The sequence below is a fragment of the Podarcis filfolensis genome (assembly GCF_964270895.1).
Source record: "Podarcis filfolensis genome assembly, chromosome: 10".
NCBI lineage: Eukaryota > Metazoa > Chordata > Lepidosauria > Squamata > Lacertidae > Podarcis > Podarcis filfolensis.
Genome location: NC_139612.1, coordinates 18,505,057 through 18,511,619, shown reverse-complemented (window position 1 = coordinate 18,511,619; position 6,563 = coordinate 18,505,057). Strand labels below are relative to the sequence as shown.

The 6,563-nt window shown below is 43.5% G+C and overlaps 1 long non-coding RNA gene across 1 annotated transcript in view; it reads right to left on the bottom strand.

The window, feature by feature from the left end:
• Positions 1-204: 204 nt before the first annotated feature.
• The window catches only part of LOC310744026, a 299,274-nt gene continuing 292,915 nt past the window's right edge, over positions 205-6,563 (bottom strand). Inside the window, exon 2 of the long non-coding RNA XR_014539358.1 lies at positions 205-443. This is a non-coding gene — a long non-coding RNA (uncharacterized lncRNA). The remainder of the gene's footprint in view (positions 444-6,563) is intronic.

Genomic DNA, 6,563 nt, shown 5'->3' with positions numbered 1-6,563 from the left:
CTATTCAAATGTACATGTAATGTGATTGATGATGTGGGGTGGGGTTTACCTGCCCCCCATATTTTATTAAAGTCGGCACCCCTGACAATAAGGGGTACATTTTCATTGCCTCACAGAAATAACAAACTGTCCACAATTATAGTTGATTGCCAAAATCTCTGCAGTGCAAGTACAATATATTCCAAAAAGTAGCTTAGTTTAGAATACAGTGGTACCTCGGGTTACAAACGCTTCAGGTTACAGACGCTTCAGGTTACAGACTCCGCTAACCCAGAAATAGTACCTCGGGTTAAGAACTTTGCTTCAGGATGAGAACAGAAATTGCGCGGCGGCAGCGGGAGGCCCCATTAGCTAAAGTGGTGCTTCAGGTTAAGAACAGTTTCAGGTTAAGAACGGACCTCCAGAACGAATTAAGTTCTTAACCCAAGGTACCACTGTACTGGCTAATTGTACAATTCTATACATGTCCATTCAGAAGCAAGTCCCACTGAGTTCATTGGAGTCTGCTCCCAGGTTACTAAGTTCACAGTTTCTACTATGAGAAAGTAATACAGTGGTACCTTGGATCCCGAACGCCTTGCGAGTCGAACATTTTGGTTCCCGAACGCCGCAAACTTGGAAGTGAGTGTTCTGTTTTGCAAATGTTCTTTGGAAGCCGAATGTCTGACACAGCTTCCGATTGTGTACAAGAAGCTCCGGCAGCCAATCAGAAGCCACGCCTTGGTTTTCAAACATTTTTGGAAGTCGAACGGACTTCCGGAACGGATTCCCTTTGACAACCAAGGCACGACTGTACCTTATAAAAAGACTCAGCACCTGAAACTGATTAAAAATGATACCTTCCCAAAGGGTTACACATACTGTATTAGCAATCGCAGTCTAAACATTTTTTTTTAATGAGACACTTGCAGAACACAATTCGTTAGGAAATCAGATACAGCTTTTATGTAGGCAACACATTTCTCTTTACATTACAGGAAAAGTCATTTCCTGTCAATCTGTGCCAGGTTCAGAGAGTGGGAGTGTTTGCAAATACAGGTTGTGCTAAAAATAAATTGGAAATGATAGTTTTGCACACAGAGAATGAGAGTCTGGAAACAATTTGGGGCTTCGGGAAAAAACAACCATACCAACCTAAGCTTCTATAAAACACGGTCGCTCCAATCAAGATAAGGATGCAATAAGGATTCCATGCATAGAACATCTGCTGGATTCAGATCCATGAGCAGGAACTAGATGAGCATTAGATGCCCATTTGAATGTGCATCTGAATGAAGCTGTTATCCATCTGTACTGAGTTACTTTCTATGGGCTTCAGGGAAGAGTGTTTGCCTTTATTGCATAAGATGAAGTCATTACCTCTTTATATTTTTATTGCACAAGATCAAGACATTACCTCTTTATATTTCAAGAAATGGCAATACCTTTTGCATAAGATTCAGGCATTGCTTTTTTATATTTAAAGTGGCAACAGTACTTTTTAAATTTCCCATTAACAGCATAATACATATGCCATTTTCACTGTAAGGCCATTTGGTACTTGGCAATCACATTCAAAGTCCCCCCTGCAAGCACTTATACTACTCCTGCCATATGTCTGGAATTTTCTGGATATTGCCAGGATTTGTCTACAAAAGACAGTGTCTGGGTGGAATTTTCAGAAGTCGGTTAAAATGTCTGGGAAAACCAGAAGTGGGGGTGTGTTTTTTTGGCAAATTTCCTTTAAAAATAGCTTTAAAACTTCAATTTTTACTTTTTGAAATATGACAACCCTAAATTATGCACATTTGCAGCTGAGGTTTTCTATCTCTATTGGGCCTCAGTAGCTCCTCAGCCGCAGGGAATGTCATCTGACTCAGTCACCATGGGGGATGGTAGAATCTGCCAGTTTCACTTTGAGAATTTCCAATTTCCCCCATCTTAAATCAAGTCCCCCCCCCAGTTTTTCACCTTTTTGTAGCAATTGACAATTAAAAAATAAATACAAATAAAAACCATTATGAAAATTCATTGGAAGTTTAGTACGAATTTCTCATAAAAACATTGAGGTACCCAGTTTTGACAAATCTACACATTTTTGCAAAGCAATTTCCCCTAATATAATGCATTTGTGCACGTTCTTTTCACTCACCTATGCATTTATATGCATGCACATTTTTACCCCATTTGTACACATTACCTGGCTGGGATTGCAAAATTCATAGAAATGCAAATCTCAAAGGTTTGCTGTGTTTTTGGTTTACTCAGAAGTATTGAGCTCAATGGGACTTTCTCCCAAGTAAGTATGCATAGGTAGCTTTAATTTTTATTGAACTCCTACTTCTTTAGCAATGTTTTTCTTGGCTAGTATAGGCTCACCTAACACACACAGGTATTATTTCCTTCTTGATCTGTACTTTTAATTGTAGTTCACCCCCCTTCTCCATTTATTACACTCTGGAATGTCTCTCTGCCCTTATTCCTTATTCCCTTAGAGACCTCGCCCCTAAGCAGAAGATTAGTCTTTGTTCTGCTTAGTTCCTCCTGTCACTTAGATTAACCTCTAAGCCACATTGCATTTGGAAAATACTTCTTAGTTTCAGCTGTATTCCAGTTTCCATACCCATGGAAAAGACCAAACACACATATACACACATATGCAAAACTGCACAATTTACTGACACTCTCTTTTACTGTATGTAGCAGCAGAAATTAAATCAGCACCCACGTTAAATTGAGATTCCCTATCACTGCCAATTAGGGATGCGGGTGGCGCTGTGGGTTAAACCACAGAGCCTAGGACTTGTCGATCAGAAGGTCGGCGGTTCGAATTCCCGTGACGTGGTGAGCTCGCATTGCTCGGTCCCTGCTCCTGCCAACCTAGCAGTTTGAAAGCACGTCAAAGTGCAAGTAGATAAATAGGTACCACTCCGGCGGGAAGTTAAACGGTGTTTCCGTGCGCTGCTCTGGTTTGCCAGAAGCGGCTTTGTCATGCTGGCCACATGACCCGGAAGCTGTACGCCTGCTCCCTCGGCCAATAAAGCGAGATGAGTGCCGCAACCCCAGAGTCGGTCACGACTGGACCTAACGGTCAGGGGTCCCTTTACCTTTATCACTGCCAATTAAACTACTGAATAATTTCATCAACTTCAAGTGTATAACTTTGGATTTGTCTAGTTGTTCAGCTGGTACCTAACCTTTGAGAATTTTTTTTTTTGGGGGGGGAATCTCTCATACACATGTTGGAATGATTATCATTTTTCCCTAGTCACAAAATGCTAAGCAGACTTTCATAGTGTTCCAACACATTCTTTCAAACACTGACCTGCCATTTATTCCCTCTTTTATGCTGGGCTACATTGATATTACTTCCTCTTGCTAAGACAAATGTTCTCGCAACTACTTCTAGCTGTGAATAATGCATAGCGATGCCGTGAGCTTTCCGCACATGCAATGAAGTGATGAGCAGAGTGCCCTAATGGCATAGCACTGCAGTGAATGTCTTGCGCCCTGAGGCTCGAGCACAACAGGGAGAGTTACTCACCTCAAGATTATGCAGTGAACAACTGATGACTGATAATAGGAAGTTGCATCATTGCAGGCTATGAACAGGAACATTTGGATAGGAAAATGAAGCAGCACATGATGATTTCGGCAAGATCCTTTGTTGTGCTCATAGGTAAAGGGACCCCCGACCATTAGGTCCAGTCGTGGCCGACTCTGGGGTTGCGGCGCTCATTTCACTTTATTGGCCGAGGGAGCCGGCATACAGTTTCCGGGTCATGTGGCCAGCATGACTAAGCCGCTTCTGGCAAACCAGAGCAGCGCACGGAAACGCTGTTTACCTTCCTGCCGGAGCGGTACCTATTTATCTACTTGCACTTTGACGTGCTTTCGAACTGCTAGGTTGGCAGGAGCAGGGACCGAGGAACGGGTGCTCACCCCGTTGGGGGATTCGAACCGCCGACCTTCTGATCGGCAAGTCCTAGGCTCTGTGGTTTAACCCACAGTGCCACCCGTGTCCCTTGTGCTCATAGGTAAAAGGTATCAATAACATTCCACCATTTTTTTGATAAATCAGGATCTCATCCCCAACATAGGCACCAACTCTAGAAGGGTGAGGTATCTTGAGCCCCCCCACATGTCTACTGAGATGAGGCTGAGCTCCCCACCCCAATCTTGAGGGGCAGAGGAGGCTCTGATCTTGACCTCCTCCAAATGGTTGGCCACCTCTGCCCAGCCCCTTTCTTGCGATGGGGCAGCTAGGACTGTCCAGAGTGTCCCGGGGGTGTTATATCATGAGGTTGGGGTCCTCACAAAGTTTCCTGGAGGGCAATGAATGTATGGCTGCCCTTCCCAGCCCTGAAACAGTGCTGTCTGTTATGTATTCAGTGGTCTGTGTTTGATCACTGTCTCTCAAAAGGTCTCCGCCTCTCTCCTGGTCCAGTCACCTTGGCCCTGGTTGCCCCTCCTTCAAGCTCACTTCTGCCGCAGGACCAGTTGCGACGAGGCCAGGGAGCCAGGAGATGAGCCAATGCAGGGCGCAATTTGGCGCCTTCTATCCCCATGAGAAGCCTCCTATCTCCTCACAAGAAGAGAAGACTCCCTGGAAAAGACTCTGATGTTGGAACAAAATAAAAAAAAAAATCCTTCCAGTAGCACCTTAGAGACCAATTAAGTTTGTTATTGGTATGAGCTTTCGTGTGCATGCACAAAGATTGAGGGCACAAGGAGAAGGGGACGAAAGAGGACGAGATGGTTGGACAGTGTTCTTGAAGCCACTAACATGAATTTGACCAAACTGCGGGAGGCAGTACAAGACAGGAGTGCCTGGAGTGCCCTGGTCCATGGGATCACGAAGAGTCGGACACAACTAAATGACTAAACAATAACAACAAATCCCCAAAGTTTGTGAGAGATTTAAACCAGTTGCTCAAAGACCAATTTAAAGAACACTTAAAAGCATAGTTGGGGGGGGGGGTCTTCTGTTTTTAGGACAATTCATACACAGCCGCCGCACAATTTCTCCTTCCTGTTAGGAACTGCATTATACCAGCGAAAAGACCAGGTTAGAAAACTTATGAGTGGAGAAAACAACATCTACTGTTATTGTTATTTGCCGTTTGAAAGCCAAGGCACGGCTTCCAATTGACTGCAGGAGCTTCCTGTACTTAGCTGCGGAAGCTACAGCGAATGTTCAGCTTCCAAAAAACGTTTGCAAAGCGGAACACTTACTTCTGGGTTTGCGGTGTTCGGGAGCCGATTTGTTCGGGAGCAAAGCCATTTGACAACCAAGGTACCACAGTTTTTGTCACTTACTACAGAAAACGTCTCAAGCAATTTACAGTGGAACCTTGGTTTTCGAATGTAACTCATTCTGGAAGATCGTTCGACTTCTGAAATTTCCAAAAACTGAGGATCAATGGGTGGTTGGCAAAAATGGAAAAAAATGGAGACTTGCAAGGTGCGTTCGAATATGGAAGCAATTACTTCCGGGTTTTCGGCGTTCTGGTTCCGAATCGTTTGGCTTCCAAGACACTTGAAAACCGAGGTTCCACTGTATAGTTTTATAAAAGCATACAAAACTATGGCAGCTTAACAGAGAATTGTCCATGGTTAACAATCCAGTTAAATTTAGGATTGCTGTGGCCTTTGAGGAGATTTTTATCTAGCTTTCTGCTGGAGAAGTGAAGAATGATTCCCTTTCACACCCGATGCCTGTCTCATCATGAGGATTCCTGGGTTTGCTTCTTAAGAAAGCAGCGCTCAACAGTCCCACGAACTCCTCAGAACTCCTTCACCTTTTAAAAGTATATTTTTCTTGCTGGATTTGATCTAGGAGATCTTACAGCCGCTATTCTATCAAAGCACCTCCCAGTGCCATGGATGACCAAAGCAAATCTCTGCAGTTAGCTACAGTTTATCCCGTGCAATCGATCACCTGTGATGAAATCTGGGGAAATGGATGTAAGGGGGTTGATAGCAGCTGGAGCAAAAAGCAGAAGATATGGAGTTGACTATGAGCTTATAATGGGAGGAAGACTGCACTATGATCCCACAGATGGCAAATGACATCACTTTAAATTATTACATTTTCCTTTGGGTGTTGTAGATCAATTCCTCTTGACAGCTGGGTAAAAAATTTGATCTATTTATAAAGCTCCGATGATGTTATGCTTGCTTGTAGCTACTCCACCCTGACATAACAGCAGAGGTCATAGTCGTTCGCCAGGGGCAGTTCTGAAAATGTTTGTTTTCTGTTTCAAAACCCAGTGTTAAAAAAGCCATATATTTTTAAACAGAGGCATTCCCGTGCCACTTTGGTATGTTATTACTGTTTAGTAAGAACCCAAATTAACAGAAACCCATTCATCTAAGTCCAAACACTTGTCCTTAAATAGCTTTGTTTTATTTAAATGGCCCATGAAATAGACTGGCAGTGACATCCAGTGGCAAAATTGAACAGCTACAACTTGGTGTGGAGTAAAGTGCCACAATTTCTAGGCCCAGATTTGTGACTTTCAGGCATGGGTCCAAGCAGGGTTTGGGTTTTTTGTTTTGTCCTGCTGCCTTCACTGGGGAAA